The following is a 25,585-nucleotide window of genomic DNA, read 5'->3' on the forward strand; positions in this document are numbered from 1 at the left end:
CACAGTCTAAGTTGGAAATGAACCTGAATGTGAAAATGCTAAAACACTAAGAAGGAGTGCTAGACATCATTTGGTTCTGGCCCCTCCCTTCGTAATGAGGAAACAAGCCAGAAGAGAGTTAGTGACTTGCCAAGGTCCAACAGGCTGGAACTAGACTGTAGTCTGGGACCTCAGTCTGGTGCTCTTTCCCCTTCCTAGGTGCTAGGAAGCATGCTTCAGGTATATTGGGTTGGCCAAGAACGTTCGTTCATAAGCTGCTACAGAAAAACCCGAACAAACTTTTTGGCCAACCCAATATTACAGCTAGAGAGTAGAGCTATGCGGTATTAGTGAGAGAGACAATAAACTCATGTTTTAAAGGCAAGACTGAAGGGTTTGGACTTGAGTCTGTAGGCTTGTGGTTTTCAAACCATTAGTAGAAGACCCCTTTATTCAAATTAAATCTGTCTACAGAGAACCTCAATATCTTAAATGCACACATTTATGTTAAGAATTCAAACTTGTCACCATATAAATCCAATCAGTAAGGCTAAATTCAAAATTCTGAGATGAGTTATACGTGGTAGGTTACATCAGCCTCAGCATCCATGATGATATATTAGTCAAATGCTTGCTGTGCCCCAATTCAATTAGAATATCTGGAGGTAAGGTCTAGGTATCAGTATTGTTTTTGTTTTTAAAACTTCCTTAGATTGTCGTGTGCAGCCAAATCTGAGAACCACTGCCCTAAGTCATTGTTACAGGCTAGTTCAATGGTATTCGAACTTTAGTGTACATCAGAATCACCTGGAAGACTTATTAAATCAGATTGCTGGACCCCAAAGTGAGAAGGGGCCCCAAATTTACTTTTTCACATGTGATACTAATGCTGCTAGTACAATAACCACAAGTACTTAATCATAAAAGTCACCCGGATGCTTGATAGATAGAGATTCTTGGGCTCCTTCTGTGGGAATTTTGATTCAGGTGTAACTTGAGCTTTTTTTTTTTTTTTTTAAGTTCTCAGATTATTAGTATGAGTCAAATCTAAGAAATATTGCTTAAGACAACAGGGAAAACTAAATAGCTATATGATAAGCTTTCAAACATCCCCTAACTGAAAATACAGAGTTGGGTAGTAACATATTAATTTATATATAATCATCAGGCAGCAATATATAATACATAAAATGAGGGGTTTTTTTGGGGGGGGTGGGCAGGGGGTGGTCAAGCATAGAATCAGGTGTGCAATAAAGAAATTTAGTAATATTCCAAGCATGAAGAACATCTGGGCCAAGAAGGTGGCAGTAGGAATCAGAAAGAAATTTAAGCAATTGAATGACTGTTACCAGAACTGTGGCAGCTGAGGGAGGATACAAAGATGAATATGAGTTTCTCCTCAGTGAGCTGATAACCAATTCAGTGGTAACAAGGGACATAATGATCAATTGGATGGGGTCTTGCACTGGAAATGGGAAGAGACCCTTGTTTTACACATCATTTATAATTGTAAAACTAATAGGAATACATTCATCTCTAATTCTGAAGTGAACTTTGACACATTAGAGAATACAGCAACAGTTACATAGTGGACATTTGCCCAACAAACCAGTTTATGAAATCATAGGCCAGATTACAGGGCAGTAACAATTGGCCTCTAGTACTCTTTCTAAAGCATTTCCCTCATATATGTTACTCTCCACTCAAATTCAGGGAGGCCCATTATCCAGTTGAAGATTTGTCCAAAAGGTTTTCTTTTGTACTGATCCTTCTATTCATTCACTCAGATAGTCATTCATTCATGCTGACTCTGGACCCTTTCAGTGTTCTCTAACATTTCCAAAGGTTGACAGGAACTAATAAGAGATGAAACTCAGACCAACCTTAGACCATTTTGGGCTGCACCCCGCAGGCCTGCAAGCCTTGTAGTTGCCCAGCCTCGAGACTGAAGAAAGAGCCCCAAGGCAGGGACAGAGACAACGATTTACTGGATAGGGGATCCTACCCATCTGAAACAAGGGGTCACCCTACCATGTAGGACAGACAACAGGCAGGCCATGGCAACAATCTTTGCTAGTCAGGGGAGAAGGAGGCTACCATTTATAGGGGGAAATGACCGCAGGTTGGCTCATCAGTTACCAGGGAAACTAGCAGCTGGGGCAGGTGCCTCCCAGCCCCTCAGGGTAACAACCATCTCCAGGGCAGATATTTCCCTTTAATAAATTAGCAGCTGGAGCCGTTCTGGCCTAAAGACTAGAACAATCACTAGCTGGGGCAGAGGCCAAGCACGTTCATGTGAGCAGAGTATAGGTGAAGCAGGGACTGGTCGAGCAGGGGATGTACAAAGAGCAAGAGAACAGCCACCTTGAGTGGCCTGGCCGTACACTCCACCCCACATACCCTGCATGACCCTTACAATCTTGGTTCACCCCTCTTCCAAGATATCCCTGGGGTCAGGTACGTAGTGGTGCCCTGCAACCAAATACCGCAAATGCAACACAGACAACAGAAGCTAAAGAGCATCAAGAGTGCAAGAGGTGGGCAAACTTTAGAGCCAGGCAGCTCATCAGATCAATTTTCATGGAATTCCAGAGGACAATAACAGCATCTCGCTGGAGTTCCAGCAATCAAACTCATTTCGCAGTGAGGCCACCACTGTTGCCCAGTCCACAAACAGATTCCCTCCATTCAGACTAGGGACAAAATGTAAGATGTTTTAACAGGAACCATACAGGGAAGGTCATGACCATTAAGCAAAATACAAGCAGTAACAGCATTCTGAGATAACACTACCTCTGCCGCCATGTCTGCCACCATGTCAGCCTGCAGTACTATACTGCTTGTCCACCCTCAGTCCTCAGAGCGGGTGCCGAATGCTGGAGAGGTGGTATAACAACTGACCACAGGCTAATATAATGGTGCCTTTCTCCAATAGGGGGCCTGGATTGTTTCAGCAGTCTCAGGTGGGGCTGGGTAGAAAACAGGTGAAATCTCTTAAGTCTCTTTCAAATCCTATTCCTCATGGGGCGGGAAAAAGCAAACCACCGGGGACTTACCTACCAGTCCCAGGGCCATTTTATAACGTGTTCCTGGGGATAGACCCTGTGGCAAGGGCAAAAGTAAGTTACTGTCCTGACCAATACCTGGCAACGGTCCTTCAGTGGCCAACAGGTGAACTCGGCTTGTGCTGACTAGTTGCTTCTGGGTTATCATGGTGTAGGCACTGGGACAATTGCTCCCGGGATGTGTCACATGTTGAGAGAGCCGGTTTCCCCTCTCAGTTGTTAAGCAGTCCGGTCATAGCCCAGCAGCAGTGGGATAATAAGGAAATGCCAGTGTACGTCATTCTTAATCGGCTCATTCCTGAACTTCATGGCCAGTAAAGTGGGTTCCTTGGTCACTATCGATGTCCATGGTGGGGTCCCATATGTCGCACACAGCTGTTTTAGACCCCAGGTAGCGGGTTTTTGTGTGTTGCTCTATGACTCAGGTAGGCCTTTTGTAATGTCCTCCACCTGCTGTAACGCAGTGTCAGCAGCACAGAGCTGTTGTTCCATCACACGGCATCGTTGCTCTGCCCCCTTCCACAGCTGGGACCAGAAGCCCAAGAGCACCCTTGCATTAGTTTGCCACTGCCTCAGGCCCCCACCAAACCCTTCTGAGTAACCGGCCATATTCAATTCACAAGCCTGTCCCTGAGTTAACATCCCTAAAGCTGGTGTCTGTAATTGTTTAGGAGTGGTGGGTCAGGGGTATGCTTGTCTTACCTGAGCAGATAACACCCAATTATTTGATAGCGAATCCAGGTCCTTGCATGCTGTCTGTATTCACCAGCCATCACCCTGCAGTCAGATGAGCCACGAGCACGGGGCTGCTACCTTTAAACTGGAAAGAGACTCTGAGGTTAACAGGATATCAATATAACGGAAGAGAAAGACATCTCTCATGGTAGTCAGCTACCACAGGGCCCCAAATGCTGGTGGACAGCCACCTTGGGATTTCCCCGGCAATGTTCCATTCCCCGGCCTTATTTCCCCACATCTCAGGGCTCACGGGAGTTTCCTCAGCCTCTTGGCTGGCTCACCAATTGTTGGGCTGCAAGCCTTGTAGTTGCCCAATCTCAAGACTGAAGAAAGAGCCCAGAGACAGAGACATCAGTGACTTATTGGGTAAGGGGATCTTACATGTCCAAAACAAAGGGTCCTGGAGCGACACGACACTCCACCCCACCAGGCGGGTAGGCAGGCCATAGCAACAATCTCGCTACCTGGAGGGGGGAAGAGGCTACCATTTATAGGGGGAATTGACCTCAGATTGGCTCATCAGTTACCAAGGAAACTAGCAGCTGGGGCAGGTCCCTCCCAGGCCCTCAGGTTAACAATCATCACAAGGGCAGATGTTTCCCTTTAATAAACTAGCAGGTGGACCATCTGGCCTAAGGACTAGAACAGTCGCTAGCTGGGGCAGAGAGCAAGCACGTTCGTGTGAGCAGAGTGTAGGTGAAGCAGGGACTGGTCGAGCAGGGGATGTACAAAGAGCAAGAGAACAGCCACCTTGAGTGGCCTGGCCATACAGACCGTCGATCTATTTCAATAAGATATTTGGGAGGAAAAAAGTGGTCTGAAAATAAGGGTGATATGGATTTCTAGTGATCCTAACAAACGTCAGTCAGTAATTCTTGCAAAAAGAGAGAGGAGGGCAAGCTAGGGAAAGCCTCTAAATTAGAGAAGGGTATTCAGGTTTCCAGGTGGGAGAGATTAAAGATCATCTCTAAATGCCCTAGAGAGCTGCTGAAGCAACAAAGCCTGGAGATACTAAGGTGAGAGAGAGGAGGTAGAGGAGAGAGGAGAGAGGAGAGAGAGAGGGAGGGGAGAGGAGAGAGGGGAGAGAGGAGAGAGGGGAGAGAGAGAGAGGGAGGGAGGGAGAGAGAGAGAGAGAGAGGGAGGGAGGGGGAGGGAGGGAGAGGGGGAGGGAGGGAGAGGGGGGAGGGAGAGAGGGGGAGGGAGGGGGAGGGAGGGGGAGGGAGAGGGGGAGGGAGGGAGGGGGAGGGAGGGGAGGGAGGGAGAGGGGGGAGGGAGGGAGAGGGGGGAGGGAGAGAGGGGGAGGGAGGGAGGAGGGAGGGGGAGGGAGAGAGGGGGAGGGAGGGAGAGAGGGGGAGGGAGGGAGGGGGAGGGAGGGGGGAGGGAGGGAGGGGGAGGGAGGGAGAGAGGGGGAGGGAGGGAGGGGGAGGGAGGGAGAGAGGGGGAGGGAGGGAGGGGGAGGGAGGGAGAGAGGGGGAGGGAGGGAGAGAGAGAGAGAAGACGCCAACAGGTGAGCTGAATTCTGCTAACGGTATTTCCCTGGGGAAGGAGGCTGAGAAATCCAGGCCTCACCAACCAGAGGGTCACTTCCAGGAAGGGCAGAGCCTGACAGAACCCCTGGGAGTCTCCCAAGGCTGCAGCGACAGAACTGGAGACCTGAGGAGCCTCCTCCACAGTTCTGTCCTCAAGATGTTAGTCAAATGTTGAAGTTACACGAGATGGAGGCTAAAAAGCTATGCTAAAAACCTTAAGAAAATCGTTAAAATGGTACATTTTATGTATATTTTACCACAATAAAAAAAAATTTTTTTAACAGTTTCGACAGACTATTGTTGGTGCTAAAGAGATGCTCAGGACTTACCCTCTTAGTTGAAACTAACTAACTTACCAGATTAACTACCTACCAGACTCTTAGTTGAAAGGCCTGGTGGGCTATGACGTAGGAACGGGGGCTGCTTTGATAGGGGCTGTCGGGGAAGGCCTGGCTGAGAAGATCAGAAGGAAGTGAAGAGGTGAGCTCAGGAATATCTGAGGAAGAGCTTTCCAAACAGAACAACTTAAAGGCCATGAGGTAGGAGCGTGTTGTTAGCATGCTGAGTCTTCTTCTGGAGCGCAGCAAACCAGGGAATCTGGTGGGAGGTGTGGTCAGAAAGAAAGGCAAGGCCAAGATGATGTCGTGCCTTGTGCCCAGAAAGGACTGGGTTTTAGGCTAAGTGATACGGGCAACCGTAAGGGGAGAGGAGGCGATTTGACCTGGCCTGTTCTAAAAGGATTATTCAAGCTGATGTGAGAAAGGGCTGAGATAATCGGGTGGCCGAGGTGGCAGCAGAGAGTCGTAGATTACTGCAGCTGTCCTGTGAACAATGGTGGTTTGAGAGGGTAGCAGTGGAGTTGGTTATTTGAAGGTCGAGCATCAGTAGGATTCACTGGGTAAGTTTAAAGGGTCTAAGGGAAAATGAAGAGTTAGGGATCACTCCAGAGTTTTTGGCTTGTGCAGCTAGGTGAACGAGGAAGAAGCAGATTTGCAGTGGAGCAACAGGAATTTGCTTTGGACCCGTTAAGATTAAGATGCTTAGCAGGCTTTCAATCTTAATTCCAAGATTAAGATGCTTAGCATGAGGCAGAGAACTGAGTATGTGACTCTGAAGTTCAGGGGAGAGGCCAAGTAGGTGGTATCAATTTGGGAGTCCAACCTCTAGGTGTTACTTGAAGCAACTGACCTGCATGAGATTACCAAGATTTGACTGTAGATAGAAACAAGAGATCTGGAAGCTTGAGGGAGATTAGGGTTATATGAATCTGTACTCATAGAGGCATCTGGGTGAGGAGGGTTGATTGCAGTTTGGGCTTCTAGTAACAGAGGTACTGGGTTTTAGGGCATGTTGGCAGGAATCCTGATGGTCTTTTAGAGTAGGTGGCCAATCAGTGGTAGGTACAGCCTCCTTCTTGGCCTTACCTGTCAGGAAGTTTGTGTTAGGAAGGGGGGATGTTGGGAGTGGGAGGTGGTCTACCTGGGGCAGACTGAGCTTTGTGGATGCTTCCCAACCATGAAGCATAAAAGCTTCACAGCCCAAGGGCCAGGCTCCCTACAGTCCGATGTCTGGCCTCTCTAGATCACTGCAGGCCGCACGAGAATGTGATGCACAACAGGGTCCTGCACAGCAGAGTTCCCCAGTAGACGCAGTTTTCAAAAGGGCTGTTTGTGTGCAGTCTGGTCAGTCACCCTTGTTTGAGTGGAAGGTGACAAGATAAGTTGCCGTCTCATGCTGCTGATTCGGTCGCCAGTCTTGTTCCATTACATCCACGTGCATGTCTACCCTTACTCTAACCCTAGTTTGTGTTGACATTACTGTTTAACTCTCGAGGAACAACTGCATTACCTTTCCTTTCCTTTCAAGTTCTCAAACAGGACCTCATTGTGTCCCCCCAAGTCCTGTCAGCTCATTTGAAAGGGTTTTTCAGGCATCTCCAAGGATCCTCAGCCAAATCTGCCCATGAGATTAATAATAATAAAGCCAGACATGGTGCCAGGATAGGAGACACCTAAGAGGACAAGCATGGTGACTTCTATATATATATACAAACGACAGCAAAAGAGAGACACATCTTTTGGAATTGGATTAGACTTAGTTGGCAAAACTAGGAGTCATGCTTCCTGTTTTCTAATGCTTGTTCTTGAAACGGTTACTGGAGCAGCACTGAATCATTTTCATAAACCGGGCCTTTCTGCACTTTTCACATTACCCTGTAATCAAACACCCTCCCCTCCAGTCTCCAGCACACCCTCCCCTATGCAGCTGCTCTGAGTGTGGGACAGGCCAATGACAAGGGTTCCATGTGGGGGCCTCAGAGGCGCATGGCGCTTCTACACAGAGCCATGCTAAGAGGAGGCAGGGGCTTACCCAATCCCCATCTTAAGGCAGCTTTGGGTATGGATTCATTAAGCTTGCAAAAGGGGCACCCAGAGAATGTGCAGCAGGAAAGATACTCAGGGCACAACACAGTGCCTTAAATGTGGAAGGATTTAATACATGTTTGTTGAATGAAGAAAGGATAAGTGAGATTGAGAACCAGAAAAACTGGTACTTGCTAGGCTCTGCCACCACTTCACCGTGTGCAAGTCTCTTTGCATTTGGGGGCTTTAGGGTCCTCACCTGTAAAATGAGAGGATTGGACAATATGACCTTCATCAGCTAACTTCATCAGCTTCTCACAATTGGATGATTAACCCCTTTCAGGAGGGCAGACTGGAGAACAGTTAAACGCATGGCCTCCAGAGCCAGGCAAGTCAGGGCAGGAATTCCAGCTCTGTCACTTAGGGTATGACATGGCCAGTGCACTCAAATTCTCCAAGCTTTCTGCACCTTCAAGTAACAAGGTTATTGTGGGGATTGAATGAGAGGCTACAGGAACTTATTACAGAGCCTGGTATATAGTGACTGTTCACTTACTGATAGCTGTTATCATTATCGTCAGTATTGCAGAGATGGTGGTGATGAATCAGAAAGAAAGCCTCTTGGAGAAGTCAGAATTTGAGCTGAGCCCTAACAACTAGGTGGGATTTAGAGAGACCCAGGGGGTGGGGTAAGGTGGGAGAGAAGGGCTCATAAAGGGCAAGGGTCATATAGAGGCGGTAGAACAGGACGGGTACTTCAGGCAGTGGTGGGAGCTGCAGGGAGAAGAGAATTACCCGGTAGGAGAGACCAGGGAAGTCCCAGCCCACAGGGCACACACGGGTGCTTACGTCAGGATCTCTAAGGAAAACTGCACATAGGAGGCTCCATGACCCCAGTACTCTTCCTAAGCCCCCGGATCCTCCCTACTCCCTAAACGTTCAAACTCTGGAGGAGGGATACAGAGCAGCTGTCACTTCTAGGCCATGGAGTCATTTCAAATGCTGTCATTTTTCAAAAGTGAATTTAATTCTGTAAGTTTTATTCCATAGATATTAATTGACCTTATTTGCTCATACTTAAGTCAGCAGAGACTAGAGGCAAAAGTGGAAAAGGCTTCCCAGTCCCAGATGAAAACCAAAGACCAAATGAGTACTTTTAGAAGAACACCCACGAAGGGATTTTCCAAAACGTGCACCACCTTGTTTTATAATTCAGGGCTTGAAAGAGAAGCCAGTTGCCTGTCTGCAGATGCAGCACACAGAAGGCTGATAGCTCAGTTCGTGAGTGTGCATTTCAGGGACAAGGTGTTTGCTGGGTAGCACCACCTGTACCCCAACGTACTTTCCTGGGCACCCCATTCGTTCCAGACAAGAGGGCTAGCCAGGTCAACCTGACACAGCTGCTGAATTATCTAGAGGCTCCCAGCACACCCCACCCTCTCTCCCTGTGCAGAAAATAGATGAAAGCCTCCTTAAGAAAACTACAGTGGGAGGCGTGTCGAGGAGACTTCCCCCCAAACTACTAAAACATGACCTACTTAAGTAACGTCCAAACACCTGCAAGGGAGAGCAGTGTGGAAATGTTAGAGATGGGATCACCCATGAAATCAGCCGTGTAAGTGAGGATGTACATGGTGGTTCTATTTCTCCTTTGACAATGTAAACATTGCATGTTTTTCATTCATTAGAGACTGAAATAAAAACCTACAGCCTTCGTCGCACGAGGAGATAAACCACTGCTGTGTAGATTTTGTCTCCCTCCTCCAATCATTTTATCGTCCGATTCCTCTGACTTGCTCTCAGCTGAGGAGACCCCTGATGTAACTTCAGGGGCTCCAGAACCACCCCCATTTGCCTGTGACCCTAACGAAACGCTCCTCACCGCAGAATTATTTCATGGTCAGGTTTCCTACAGAACTCCAGCAGGCTCCTGTTCAAAGGTGAACACACTGAACACTTTAATGGTCATTCTCACCTGTGCAGCAATTCGTTTCTCAGGTAACCAGCTGCCAAGTTGGAAAAGGAGAACAGGGTCTTGGGGAAGGGTTTTCTGGAAAGTGAAATGTTGAAGAGAAGAGTCCAAGGTACAATGTACTCCACACAGAGCAGAGAGCTCAGCCATTGCCCAGGAAAGTCAGCAGAGTGGAGTCTGTTGGGCATCCCAGAGTTCGTTCCTTTGGGTTCCTAGAGTTGTATTTCCATGCAGTGAGCACAGCAATGGTGGTGGCAGGCTTGCTCTTTCCACACCTGTTCTTTAAAGCTACACTGCACAACAGGGGCCCCTCTTGTGTGGCCTTGGGCAGCAGGAAGCCCAGAGCACCTGGGATATTGGGAACAAGACACTGAAGAGAATGTTTTATGATGGTTCCTGGTTTTGATATTTCATCTGGGTGGAAATTGTGCACATCTATGGGGACTTTTTTGTGTGTGTGTGTGGTACGGAGGCCTCTCACTGTTGTGGCCTCTCCCGTTGCGGAGCACAGGCTCCGGACACGCAGGCTCAGCGGCCATGGCTCACGGGCCCAGCCACTCCGCAGCATGCGGGATCTTCCCAGACCAGGGCTCGAACCCGTGTTCCCTGCATCGGCAGGCGGACTCTCAACCACTGCGCCACCAGGGAAGCCCTATGGGGACTTTTGAATAAATATGCCTCAGCTGTCCGTGTTGCTGCACCAACCCTGGCAGGTTTGATGCTAAAAAACAAAATCTGAGAAGCTCTACGTATGATATGGTATGGTCCATAGCCCCTAGGGGGTCCTTTGATGTCCTTTTCATGATCATACTAACATCATCTGCCTTTTTCTCTGTGTTGGCATTTTCACTGAGAGCACAAAACTGGTGCTAGGTAGGTAGGCAGGTAAAACTGGTGCCTTAACACAGTCAAGGCAGTATTCTTCACCGTATTCCTCACTGCCAGGCACCGGCAAGGAGAAAAGCCATTTCCACTTAAGAATGTCCTTTCTGAAGCAGTAAAAATATATATTAATTTTATTAAGTATTAACATCTTTTTAATATTCTGCATAGGGATGGTTGTCTTGAGGAAAAGCACTTGTACAGCTGAGTTGCAAGCTGAACCATCCGCAATGCATGGAATGCCATTTCAAAAGAAGGAATAACAGAACTATGATTATTCAGACTTGATTACTTGGCAGACATTTTTTCAAAAATTAATGAAGTAAGCCTGTCGCTCGCTGCAAGGAAAACAAATGTCCATATTTGTTGCCAGTGATAAAATTTGAGCTTTCAAGTAAAAATTAAAATTTTGGAAAGTCGGTACTGCTACTTAAAGACTTTTCTGATGAGGTCGGTGATGGTATAGATGAATGTGAAACTGAAACACGTTTCAGTATAGATAAAAAAAGATCTAAATACCTCAGCTGAGTCAATACTTTTCAAATGACCAATGATTTGTTATGAACCATGCATGGGTAAAAGAACCAAACTGCAAGATAGACCTATGGATTTTAATACAACAGGGTACAAAAAAAAATTCATTGATATGGTTTCAGATTCCTCACTGTAACTGACCTTTAAGAAACTACCACTTGTCAAGTACTGATATAGCATCAAAGACTAATATCCAAAATTATCTGGAAAATCTATTTAAAAAACTGTGTGAGACCTAATTTTCTTCCTATACCTCACCAAAACAATATATCACAAACAAATTAATGCAGAAGCAGACATGAGAATCCAACTATCCCTCTGCTAAGCCAAACATTAAAGAGATTTGAAACATCTCTTTTCACTAAGTTTATTTTTTGGAGATATAAAGTTATTTTTCATGAAAATTTTATATTTTACATCAAAATGGGTTTATTTTTGTTATTTTTAGAGGAATTAATAAGTATTTCAAATATATCACTTTTAATTTCTAATGTGGTAAATATCAATCAATAGAATCCACATTAACCAAAGCATAATTTTTAAGTAAGTTAAAAGGGGTCCTGACACCAAAAAGTCTGAGAACTGCAGGTCTGGTGGGGACTTTGGGTTGAATCAGCCGAGGCCCCAGTCATGACTCTGCTACTAATGAGCTATGTGATCAGGTGAGGACCATGTGGCTGGTCCTCAGGTTTTTACATATGTGAGATAGCAAAACTATCCCTCCCTCATAGGCTTGTTAAGAACATGAAACAAAGCAAAGTAATATGCCTCATGTCGGGCACATAGTAGGAACTAAAAAAAAAAAATTTTTAATTTAGTTTCTTTCCTATAAAAAGATTTTATTTCCAGTATGTAAGACTTCTCTTTTAGTAGGTCTAAAGTCATAATCTTTTTAGTGCTTTGAGGATCTTCGGCTAGACAATTTCAAGACCTCCAAGAAAAGAAATCTCTTCATATGAGATTTTAGGAGCTGGAGGGTCATTAAGGGCTGCAAGTCTCAGGGTCACATTAGCTACAGATTAGTTCACCAACCTGCAAAGAACACAGCATCTACTCTAGGGACTTCCCTGGCGGCCCAGTGGGCAAGACTCCATGCTCCCAATGCAGGGGGCCCGGGTTTGATCCCTGGTCAGGGAATTAAATCCCACATGCCGCAACTAGGAGTCCACAAGCCACAACAAAGATCCTATGTGCTGCAACTAAGACCTGGAATAGCCAAAATAAATAAATATTTAAAAAATAGAAAAAAATAAAAATTATTTAAAAAATAATGTCTACTCTAGGATGGGGTGGAGGGATTAGGATGGGGTGGAGGGAGGGTGGCGGGACGAGAAAGGGAAGAATAATCTGCTTTAGGGGGAAAAATTATGCAGGTGAGTACATCCAAGCTGATGTATAGGAAGAGGGTGACCTGACGTGTGGCATCCCATAAGAGAATTGAAAGTCTGGCCCGGAGTTTTCCTGGACTTATGCTTTTTAAAGAAAATGTTGTGCTATGATTCATGTTCTTTTAATGAAAATTTTGGGGACTTCCCTGGTGGTCCAGTGGTTAAGACTCCACACTTCCAATGCAGGGGGCCGGGTTCAATCCCTGGTTGGGGAACTAAGATCCCACATGCCACACGGTATGGCAAAAAAAAAAAAAATTAAATTAAATTAAATTAAAAAAAATAAAATTTTACTGATATAAGTGTGGATTCACATGCAGTTGTGAGAATTAATACAGAGATCTCATGAACACTTCACCCAGTTTCCCACAGTGGTAACATCTTGCAAAACTATAGCTCAATATCACAGCCAGGATACCGCCTTCAATACCATCCACCCATCTTAGATCTCCCCAGTTTCATCTATACACCTTTGTGTGTGTGTGTGTGTGTGTGTCTGTGTGTGTTTAGTTCTATACAATTTTATCACACGCTCAGGTATCCACCACAGTCACCTGACAACTGTTTTCCATTTCTAAGCTTTTCTCATTTCAAAAGTGTTACATAAATAGAATCATACAGCATGTCATATTTTGGGATTGGCTTTTTTTCACTCAGCATTAATTCATCCAAATTGTTGCATGCATCAATACTTCATTCCTTGTTATTGCTGACTGCTGTTTCACAGTGTGGATGGACCGCAGTTTGTTTATCCTGTTGAAGGACATCTGGGTTGTTTCCAGTTTGGGGCTATTACAAATCAAGCTGCTATGAACATTCACATACTGATTTTTGTGTGAACACAAATTTTCATTTCTCTGGGAAAATGCCCAAGTGTCATTACTGGATTGTATGGTAATAGCATGAATCATTTTATAAGAAACTGCCAAACTGTTTTCCAGAATGGCTGTAGCTTTTACATTCTCAGCAGCCATGTATGAGTGATCAGTTTCTGTACATCCTTGCCAGCAACACCAAACACCAAATTGTTGTCACTATTTTTTATTTTAGGCACTCTGATAGATACGTAGTGACATCTCATTATTGTGGTCTTAATTTGCATTTCCTTGAAGGCTAATGATGCTGAACATCTTTTCATGTGCTTATTTGCCATCTGTATATCATCTGTATTCAGAAACGTCTCTTCTTATCTTTTGCCCATTTTCTGATTGGATTTTTTTTTTTTAACTGTTGAAAATGGTTTGTATTAGGGCTTCCCTGGTGGCACAGTGGTTGAGAGTCCGCCTGCCGATGCAGGGGACGCAGGTTCGTGCCCCGGTCCGGGAAGATCCCACATGCCACGGAGCAGCTGGGCCCGTGAGCCATGGCCACTGAGCCTGCGCATCCAGAGCCTGTGCTCTGCAATGGGAGAGGCCACAACAGTGAGAGGCCCGCATACCGCAAAAAAAAAAGAAATTGGTTTGTATTGAAGTGGAAATCCGGTTACTTTTGTCCATAGGAAGCCCATCTTGCAAAATTTATTTAAGTGGAAGTTAGCTTTACCCCACAGCAATTTCAGAGGTGCTAAGGGTTGTTTATGCCCACCTGATAAGTACCAGTTTTTAAGATAGGGTCAGAAAACAATAAAGCACATTGACTCCCTAGATGCTTAGATTTTCCTGCCTTCTGGGGATACAGATTCACACACATTCACACACACACACACACACAGCTCTGCTGATTCATACGCTTTTTGAGCAAAAGGGTGCCAAGCCCAGTATGAGCTGCCTCAGGTGAAGACATGGACTGAAGGGGCTTGTTTCCATCTAGAGCACCTGGCTGTTCCATAGTGATGGTCTTGAGGACCACCTGGGCACAACTGAGAGGGTTACCCAGGCTGATTACTGGCTCAGTCTATAGATACTGGGCCCAGAACAGACTCAGCTTCCAGAGAGTCACATGGCCAGGGGGGTGTGGGCAAGAATTAAGGAATGGACTGCAAATGCCTCTAAACTGGGGGCTTGGAGGATAGGAATTGGAGAGCAGGCGGTGTGGAGGAAGGTGGCTGCTGTGTATTATTCGACCTTCGTCAGCAACCCCAACATTTCAGTCCTCTGCCCCTACGTACCTTATCAAGGCTCTTAACATATCAGCACCGGCCAGCACTCCACAACTTGGAAAGCTTTTCTAAGCCTAACAAAAGACTTTAAAAATTTATCTGGAAGTGCTCTTCATTTCAAGCTTTGATTCCACTGTCTGCACATCCTTTCATGTCGCATAAAAAGACTCGTTGCACTGACCTTGCCCTGCTGAACACGGCTCTACCACTTGCTCAGAGGAACTGAACACGTCTGTTTTCTCCTTCAGAAAAAAAAGACAAAACTTTTCCCATTTCCATTTTCTCTTCAGTTCCTTTTAAAGGATAAGCTGACAGTGAAACACATTGATTGGATACGTTATTTTTAACTGAATTTTTAATAGCACATAATTTGTTCCATCTGAGAAAAGGCCGATGGCATTGTCACCAACCAGGCACAAATTGGGATGGATTATTTCCAGCATTGAAAAAAGAAGTTTATTTAGATCCACATCGCACTGGTCACTCAGTGTCATTGGCATTTCCTGACGCTGAAGAGGGGCCAAGCCCTTGGCTGCTCCTCTCATCCCTTGAGGCCACTTGCTTCTCACAATATCAAAGACCTTTTGCTCACCACCCCACCACCCCTCTGTGGTTTCTGCCAACAGTTTCAGGGTGGCCATGGAGGGGGGGCATGGTGGTTCCCATTGTGGGGACAGTTCACAGTGAACCTAATCCAGCCATTGGCAAAGGCATTAGGGGGTGTCACGCATCAACAGCCAAGCTTTTGGCTTCTCTGGGTACTGTTCCCAAAGCACACAGCCTCTCATTTGAGAAGAGGGAGCAGAAACAGCCAGCAAGCATTTAGGGAGGACAAGAGATAAGATGGTTCTAGGGCCCCCATGTTGACCCATCCAGCTCTCATCTGCCCTTCAGGGGCTCCAGAATTCAAGACATCCATAAAAAGGAAGGAAAGAACAGTTACTTGTACACCCGTGTTCACTGCAGCATATTCACAGCACCAAAAAAGGTGGAAACAACCCAATCGTCCCCAGATGGATGAACAGATAAACAAAATGTGGGGTATAACTGCAGGTGGGAATGTAATTTGGGGCAGCCACTATGGAAAACAGCATGGAGGTTCCTTAAAAAAACTAAAAATAGGGCTTCCCTGGTGGCGCAGTGGTTGAGAAGCTGCCTGCCAATGCAGGGGACACGGGTTCGAGCCCTGGTCTGGGAAGATCCCACATGCTGCGGAGCAACTAGGCCCGTGAACCACAACTACTGAGCCTGTGCATCTGGAGCCTGTGCTCCGCAACAAGTGAGGCCGCGATAGTGAGAGGCCCGCACACCGAGATGAAGAGTGGCCCCCACTTGCCACAACTAGAGAAAGCCCTCGCACAGAAATGAAAACCCAACACAGCAAAAATAAATAAATTAATAAACTCCTACCCCAACATCTTCTTTAAAAAAAAAAAAAATAGAGGTACCACATGATCCAGCAATCACACTCCTGGGTATATATCCAGAAAAGATGAAAACTTTAATTTGAAAAGATACATGCACCCCAATGTTCACAGCAGCACTATTCACAATAGCCAAGACATGGAAACAACCCAGGGCCCATCAACAGAAGATTGGGTTAAGAAGATGTGGTGTTGGGTTTCCCTGATGGCGCAGTGGTTGAGAGTCCGCCTGCCGATGCAGGGGACACGGGTTCGTGCCCCAGTCTGGGAAGATCCCACATGCCGCGGAGCGGCTGGGCCCATGAGCCATGGCCGCTGGGCCTGCGTGTGCAGAGCCTGTGCTCCGCAACAGGAGAGGCCACAACAGTGAGAGGCCCGCGTACCGCAAAAAAAAAAAAAAAGATGTGGTGTAGGGTGGAGTCAAGATGGCTTACTAGGAGGACACGGAATTCACATCTCCACACAACTAGGGCACCCACCAGGCACCAGTGGGGGACCACGGACACCTAAGGGGATGGGAAGAACCCCCAGTGGCCGGGTAGGACGTGGGGCGTGGGGGGGGAGTTGGGGGGGAGGAGAAGTGGAGGCAGGACAGGACTGGCCCCCCCTGAGGGGCGGCTGGGGGAGGGGAAGGGATCCCACGCCCGAAAGGGGAAATTGGGGAACTATCGGGAAGGCAAAGGATCAAAAGGGAGCGTGGCCAGGTTTCCCCTGCCCCCCTGGGCCCCCAGGAGCCTGCTGAGATCCCAGGCCTGGTCCTCTGCCCACCTAGGCCCCGGGTCCTGAGGGAGTGGGAGGGAGGGAAGGGGGAGCCAAAGTAAAGGCTGGACCTCTGGGACTGGCACCCCTGATGGGTGGCTGGGGGAGGGCAGGAGTTCCTACACCCAGTGGGGCCCACCCACAGTTTGGGGTCCAGTGGCAAAGAGGGAGACCCTGGGGGAGACAGTGCGGGAGGGTGCGAAGGAACAGAAGGGAATGAGACCAGAGCTTTCCCTGTCCACTTAGGCACCAGGAAGCGTGTTGGGCTCCCGGGCCTAATCCTCTGCCCTTGGAGCCTCCCTGTTGCCGCACAGAGTCCAAGCCCCGCCCCTAGACCCCCACCCAGGGCCCCACCTCTACACTCGGAGACCCCCTCTGAGACCCCATCCAACGATCGGGGCCTAGACCCCACCCACACACCCTCACTCAGCGGCCTACGTCCAAACTCCAGAACTCCACACTCCAGAGGCCCTCCTTTCCACACGCTGCTGCTCCCCTTCTGCGCAGGTCCTATCAGAGGCCCCGCCCCATGCTTGAACGTCGCCCCACCTAGGCCCAGCCCTACGCTCAAACGTCACCCCACCCCACCCTAAACCCGGCCCCTGCCTAAGTTCCACCCCTTGCCTAAACTCCACCCCCATAGTATAGGCTTTTTTTTTTTTTCTTTTCTTTTTTCCTCTTTTAGATTGGGGTTCTGTTTTACCTTGTTGATTCATTGTTGTTGATTCTTTTATATTTTTATTTTTCCTAATAAATCTTTTATTTTTCTAATTTTATTTTATTCTTTATACTTTGTTAGTAATCTCTCCTTTTGGCTTCCTCCCCCCCTTTTTATTTTTTGTTTCTGTTGTGGTTTTATTTTACCTTGTTGCAGTTGTTTCAATTACAGTTTTATTTTTCCTAATATATTTTTTATCTTTCTAATTTTATTTTGTTTTTTATTCTTTGATATCGTACTGCTCCTTTTTTTCTTTCTTTCTTCTTTTTTTTTTTTTTTTTTTTACCATGCCACGAAGCTTGTGGGATCTGGTTCCCAGGACAGAGGTGAGGCCCGAGCTCCTGTGGTGGGAGCTCCAAGTCCAAACTACTGGACTAAGAGAGAACCTTAGACCCCAGGGAATATCAATCAGAGTGAGGCCTCCCCAAGGTCCTCATCTCAGCACCACGACTCAGCTCTACCCAACTGCCTGCAAACTCCAGTGCTGGACGTCTCAGGCAAAACAACCAGTAAGGTTGACAAGAATACAGCACCACCCATCAAAAAGAAAAAAAATGAAACAACAAAAAAATTTGTTACAGACAAAGGAGCAAGGTAAAAACCTACAAGACCAAATAAATGAAGATGAAATAGGCAACCTATCTGAGTAAGAATTCAGAGTAATGATAGTAAAGATGATCCAAAATCTCGGAAACAGAATGGAGAAAATACAAGAAACATTTAACAAGGATCTAGAAGAACTAAAGAGCAAACAGTGATAAACAACACAATTACTGAAATTAATAATACTCTAGAAGGAATCAATAACAGAATAACTGAGGCAGAAGAACGGATAAGTGAACTGGAAGATAAAATTGTGGAAATAACTGCAAGGGAGCAGAATAAAGAAAAAAGAATGAAAAGAATTGAGGACAGTCTCAGAAACCTCTGGGACAATATTAAATGCACCAACATTCGAATTATAGGGGTCCCAGGAGAAGAAGAGAAAAAGAAAGGGACTGAGAAAATATTTGAAGACATTATAGTGGAAAACTTCCCTAACATGGGAAAGGAAATAGTCAATCAACTCCAGGAAGCACAGGGAGTACCATACAGAATAAACCCAAAGAGAAACATGTCAAGACACATGTTAATCAAACTATCAAAAATTAAATGCAAAGAAAAAATATTAAAAGCAGAAAGGAAAAACAACAAATAACATACAAGGGAATCCCCATAAGGTTAACAGCTGATTTTTCAGCAGAAACTCTGCAAGCCAGAAGGGAGTGGCATGATATATTTAAAGTGATGAATGGGAAAAACTACAACCAAGATTACTCTACCCAGCAAGGATCTCATTCAGATTCGACGGAGAAATTAAAACCTTTACAGATAAGCAAAAGTTAAGAGAATACAGCACCACCAAAGAAGCTTTACAACAAATGCTAAACGAAATTCTCTAGGCAGGAAACACAAGAGAAGGAAAAGACATACAATAACAAACCCAAAACAATTAACAAAATGGTAATAGGAACATACATATTGATAATTACTGAAAATGTAAATGGATTAAATGCTCCAACCAAAAGACATAGACTGGCTGAATGGACACAAAAACAAGACCCATACATATGCTGTCTACAAGAGACCCACTTCAAACCTAGGGACACATACAGACTGAAAGTGAGGTGATGGAAAAAAGATATTCCATGCAAATGGAAATCAAAAGAAAGCTGGAGTAGCAGTTCTCATATCAGACAAAATAGACTTTAAAATAAAGACTGTTACAAGAGACAAAGAAGGACACTACATAATGATCAAGGGATCAATCCAAGAAGAAGATATAACACTTGTAAATATTTATGCACCCAACATGGGGGCACCTCAATACATAAGGCAAATGCTAACAGCCATAAAAGGGGAAATGGACAGTAACACAATAATAGTAGGGGACTTTAACACCCCTCTTTCACCAATGGACAGATCATCCAAAATGAAAATAAATAAAGAAACACAAACTTTAAATGACACATAAAACAAGATGGACTTAATATTTATAGGACATTCCATCCAAAAACAACAGAATACACTTTCTTCTCAAGCGCTCATGGAACATTCTCCAGGACTGACCATATCTTGGGTCACAAATGAAGCCTTGGTAAACTTAAGAAAATTGAAATTGTATCAAGTATCTTTTCTGACCACAATGCTATGAGACTAGATAACAATTACTGGAAAAAAATCTGTAAAAAATACAAACACATGGAGGCTAAACACTACACTACTAAATAACCAAGAGATCACTGAAGAAATCAAAGAGGAAATCAAAAAGCACCTAGAAACAAATGACAATGAAAACACGGTGACCCAAAACCTATGGGATGCAGCAAAAGCAGTTCTAAGAGGTAACTTTAGAGCAATACAATCCTACCTCAAGAAACAAGAAACATCTCAAATAAACAACCTAACCTTACACCTAAAGCAATTAGAGAAAGAAGAACAAAAAAAAAAAAAACCCAAAGTTAGCAGAAGGAAAGAAATCATAAAGATCAGATCAGAAATAAATTAAAAAGGAGTGAAAGAAACAATAGCAAAGATGAATAAAACTAAAAGCTGGTTCTTTGAGAAGATAAACAAAATTGACAAACCATTAGCCAGACTCATCAAGAAAAAAAGGGAGAAGACTCAAATCAACAAAATTAGAAATGAAAAAGGAGAAGTAACAACTGACACTGCAGAAATACAAAGGATCATGAGAGATTACTACAAGCAACTATATGCCAATAAAATGGACAACCTGGAAGAAATGGACAAATTCTTAGAAAAGCACAACCTTCTGAGACTGAACCAGGAAGAAATAGAAAATATAAACAGACCAATCACAAGCACTGAAATTGAAACTGTGATAAAAAATCTTCCAACAAACAAAAGCCCAGGACCAGATGGCTTCACAGGCGAATTCCATCAAACATTTAGAGAAGAGCTAACACCTATCCTTCTCAAACTCTTCCAAACTATAGCAGAGGGAGGAACACTCCCAAACTCATTCTACGAGGCCACCATCACCCTGATACCAAAACCAGACAAAGATGTCACAAAGAAAGAAAACTACAGGCCAATATCTCTGATGAACATAGATGCAAAAATCCTCAACAAAATACTAGCAAACAGAATCCAACAGCACATTAAAAGGATGATACACCATGATCAACTGGGGTTTATCCCAGGAATGCAAGGATTCTTCAATATATGCAAATCAATCAATGTGATACACCATATTAACAAACTGAAGGATAAAAACCTTGATCAAAAATATGATCATCTCAATAGATGCAGAAAAAGCTTGTGACAAAATTCAACACCCATTTATGATAAACACTCTCCAGAAAGTAGGCATAGAGGGAACCTATCTCAACATGATAAAGGCCATATATGACAAACCCACAGCCAACATCGTTTTCAATGGTGAAACACTGAAACCATTTCCACTAACATCAGGAACAGGACAAGGTTTCCCACTCTCACCACTATTATTCAACATAGCTTTGGAAGTTTTAGCCACAGCAATCAGAGAAGAAAAAGAAATAAAAGGAATCCAAATCAGAAAAGAAGAAGTAAAACTGTCACTATTTGCAGATGACACGATACATGATTCTTTAGAGAATCCTAAGATGCTACCAGATAACTACTAGAGCTAATCAATGAATTTGCTAGAGTAGCAGGATACAAAATTAATGCACAGAAATGTCTTGCATTCCTATACACTAATGATGAAAAATCTGAAAGAGAAGTTAAGGAAACACTCCCATTTACCACTGCAACAAAAAGAATAAAATACCTAGGAATAAACTTACGTAAGGAGACAAAAGACATGTATGCAGAAAACTATAAGACACTGATGAAAGAAATTAAAGATGATACCAACAGATGAAGAGATATACTATGTTCTTGGATTGGAAGAATCAATATTGTGAAAATGACTATACTACCCAAAGCAATCTGCAGATTCAATTCAATCCCTATCAAACTACCAATGGCATTTTTCACAGAACTAGAATAAAAAATTGCACAATTTGTATGGAAACACAAAAGACCCTGAATAGCCAAAACAATCTTGAGAAAGAAAAACAGAGCTGGAGGAATCAGGCTCCCTGACTTCAGACTATACTACAAAGCTACCACCCACAAAAATAAACTCAAAATGGATTAAAGACCTCAATGTAAGGCCAGACACTATAAAACTCTTAGAGGAAAACACAGGCAGAACACTCTATGACATAAGTCAAGCAAGATCCTTTTTGACCCACCTCCTAGAGGAAGGGAAATAAAAACAAAAATAAACAAATGGGACCTAATGAAACTTAAAAGCTTTTGCACAGCAAAGGAAATCATAAATAAGATGAAAAGACAACCCTCAGAATCAGAGAAAATATTTGCAAATGAAGCAACTGACAAAGGATTAATCTGCAAAATATACAAGTAGCTCAATATCAAAAAAACAAACAACCCAATCCAAAAATGGGTGGAAGACCTAAATAGACATTTCTCCAAAGAAAATATACAGATTGCCAACAAACACATGAAAGGATGCTCAACATCACTAATCATTAGAGAAATGCAAATCAAAACTACAATGAGGTATCACCTCACACCAGTCAGAATGGCCATCATCAAAAAGTCTACAAACAATAAATGCTGGAGAGGGTGTGGAGAAAAGGGAACCCTCTTGCACTGTTGGTGGGAATGTAAGTTGATACAGCCACTATGGAGAACAGTATGGAGGTTCCTTAAAGAACTAAAAATAGAAATATCACACGGCTCAACAATCCCACTACTGAGCATATACCCTGAGAAAACCATAATTCAAAAAGAGACATGTACCACTATGTTCATTGCAGCACTACTTACTATAGCCAGAATATGGAAGCAACCTAAGTGTCCATTGACAGATGAGTGGATAAAGAAGATGTGGCACATATATACAATGGAATATTATTCAGCCATAAAAAGAAATGAAATTGAGTCATTTGCAGTGTGGTGGAGGGATCTAGAGTTTGTCATACAGAGTGAAGTATGTCAGAAAGAGAAAAACAAATACTGTATGCTAACACATATATATGGAATCTAAAAAAAGAAAATGGTTCTAATGAACCTAGGGGCAGGGCAGGGATAAAGACACAGACGTAGAGAATGGACTTGAGGACACGGGGAGGGGGAAGGGTAAGTTGGGACAAAGTAAGAGTAGCATTGACATATATACACTACCAAATGTAAAATAGATAGCTAATGGGAAGCAGCTGCATCACACAGGGAGATCAGCTCGGTGCTTTGTGACCACCTAGAGGTGTGGAATAGGGAGGGTGGGAGGGAGACGTAAGAGGGAGGGGATATGGGGATATACGTATGCATATAGCTGATTCACTTTGTTATATAGCAGAAACTAACACAACACTGAAAAGCAATTATACTCCAATAAAGATGTTAAAAAAATGTGGTGTTTATAGAAAATGGAATATTACTCAGCCATAAAACAGAATGAAATATTGCCATTTGCAGCAACATAGATGGACCTGGAGAATATTATACTTAAGTGAAGTAAGTCAGACAGAGAAAAACAAATATTAAATGATATCACTTATATGCAGAATCTAAAAATAATACAAATGTATCTATATGCAAAATAGAAACAGATGTAGAAAAGAAATTTATGGTTACCAAAGGGGAAAGTGGGGGAGTGGGGGGGTGAAATTAGGAGTATGGGATTAACAGACACAAACTACTATATATAAAATATATGAGCAACAAGGATTTATTGTATAGCACAGGGAACTATATTCAATATCTTGTAATAACCTATAATGGAAAATAATCTGAAAAATATGTGTGTATATATATGTGTGTGTGTGTGTGTGTGTGTGTGTGTAACTGAATCACCTTGCTGTGTACCTGAAACTAACACAATATTATAAATCAACTATACTTCAATTTTAAAAATGCCGTATATACATACAATAGATTATTAAGCCATAAAAAGGAAGGCAATTCTGATACATGCTACAACATGGATGAATCTAGAAGACATCATGCTAAATGAAATAAGCCAGACACAAAAGAACAAATATTGTAATTATTCCACTCATATAAGTTACAGAGAGTAGTTTAATTTGCAGAAACAAAAAGTAGAATAGAGGTTATCAGGGGCTGGGAAAGTGGAGAATATGCAATTGCTTAACGGGTAGAGAATTTCAGTTTGGCATAATGAAGTGTTCTGGAGATGCATAGTGATGGTTGTGCAATAATGTGAATGTACTTAATGCCACTGAACCACACACTTAAAGATGGTTAAAGGGACTTCCCTGGTGGTCCAGTGGTTAGGACTCCGTGCTTCCAATGCAGGGTGCCCGGGTTTGATCCCTGGTGCAGGAAGTAGATCCTGCATGCCGCAACTAAAGATCCTGCATGCCACAAGGAAGATCCTGCGTGCCATAACTAAGACTAGGTGCAGCTAAATAAATAAATAAATATTAACGAAAAGAAAAAGAAGAAAAAATTGTACCTTTGTGTGGTGACAGATGGTAACTAGCCTTATCGTGGTGATCATTTTGCAATGTATACAAATTTTGAATCATTACATTGTACACCTGAAACCAACATAACATTATATGTCAATTGTACTTCAATTTTTTTAAAAAAGAAAATTTAACTTAAAAAATAAAAATTTAAAAATTAAAACTAGAAAATAATAGTATTCCTCATTATAAATACCTACATATTCCGATTTCCATAAGAGAAATATATCATAGAAAAAGAAAAAATGGTAAATTTTATATATTTGGCCACAATTTTTTTAAAAGGCAGGAGAATATATCCGTGTTTTTCACTGCCTCCAGGTCTTTTTCTAAAGGAAGGCCTCTGGGTGTCATCATTGCTAAGTGAGGCAATGGTTAGGGACTAAACTAGCCAGTGATGTGCTGCTAAATATTTAACAACTGGCTCTCTAACAAGAACAAAAAACACTTGTGCGCAAATATTGGTATATAAGTTTATTATAACTTTTACTGATATAAAGGATGTGAATCACCCAATTTACTATTACTTCTACTACTACTACTAAAACATACAACACTCTTTATTTTAAATTCCACGTAGCAATTGATTTTCACGGAATAATTTCATTGACTTGCCAGACTCTTGTATCTGCAGCCAACAATGGTTGCAATCGATGAACAAGTACAGTTCTGCCATGAATGTTGGTTGATATTTTCATGTAATAAGAAAAAAGGGAAATGACGAAAATGTTCATTCATTAATGATGTGAGCAATTTTTTTTGATGAATCAGATGAAGGTTTTTGAATACTGGAAGATCATGTCCTCGTTGTCTTATGTTATTCACAATGTAACAGCCACAGGCACAATGCACTTTTAAGCTTAATTTACATTATTATTGTCTCCACCATGTTGTTACATGGTTGTTACACCTAGCCAATCAATAAGACAGTACTTTTAAGCCTCGATTTGTAGCATTTGCTGATTTGCATGGGGTAAATACTCCCACTGTGGCTGATTTCAATCTACCAACGTGAAGTCACTTAAAGGTGGAGTTGGGGAGGTGTATGCAGTGACAACCACTGTATAGTGTTTCCACATAATAGACATAGATTGATAGATACACAGACAGTAAAATATACTAAAATTGTCAGAATGTGATGAGTTTTTAGTATTACATGTTTTAAATGTAATTTAGTTAGCTGTAGGTTTATATAATTTAATTTTTTAAATAACCGTGTGTAACAAAATTCCTGAAAATTTAGCAATCGGCTCTCACAGGCCAGTACCTGCCAGGTTTGGCAAACCATGAAACACCTTGTTTCTCGATGGGAATTAAGGAGCCATGGAAGAGCTCCCCACCTCTATCGCAATCCCAGGAAGCAAGGAACTTAGGGGTCCTGGTCACACTGCAACTCACGACGTCTCTCTCGGTTTTTCTTCTTTATTTTCTTTGTGCGTCCATGGATCTTGCTACTTTCTGGTGCAGCATTCTCTATACAGTATTTCTCACAGAATCCATTTTCTTCTCCATGTTTCCTCTGTGGCTCTCTTTGGTATTGTTGTCATTTGTTTGTTTCTATTTCCCTGTTTCTTTTTTTTTTTTTCTT

The sequence above is a fragment of the Hyperoodon ampullatus genome (genome assembly GCF_949752795.1).
Source record: "Hyperoodon ampullatus genome assembly, chromosome: 13".
NCBI lineage: Eukaryota > Metazoa > Chordata > Mammalia > Artiodactyla > Ziphiidae > Hyperoodon > Hyperoodon ampullatus.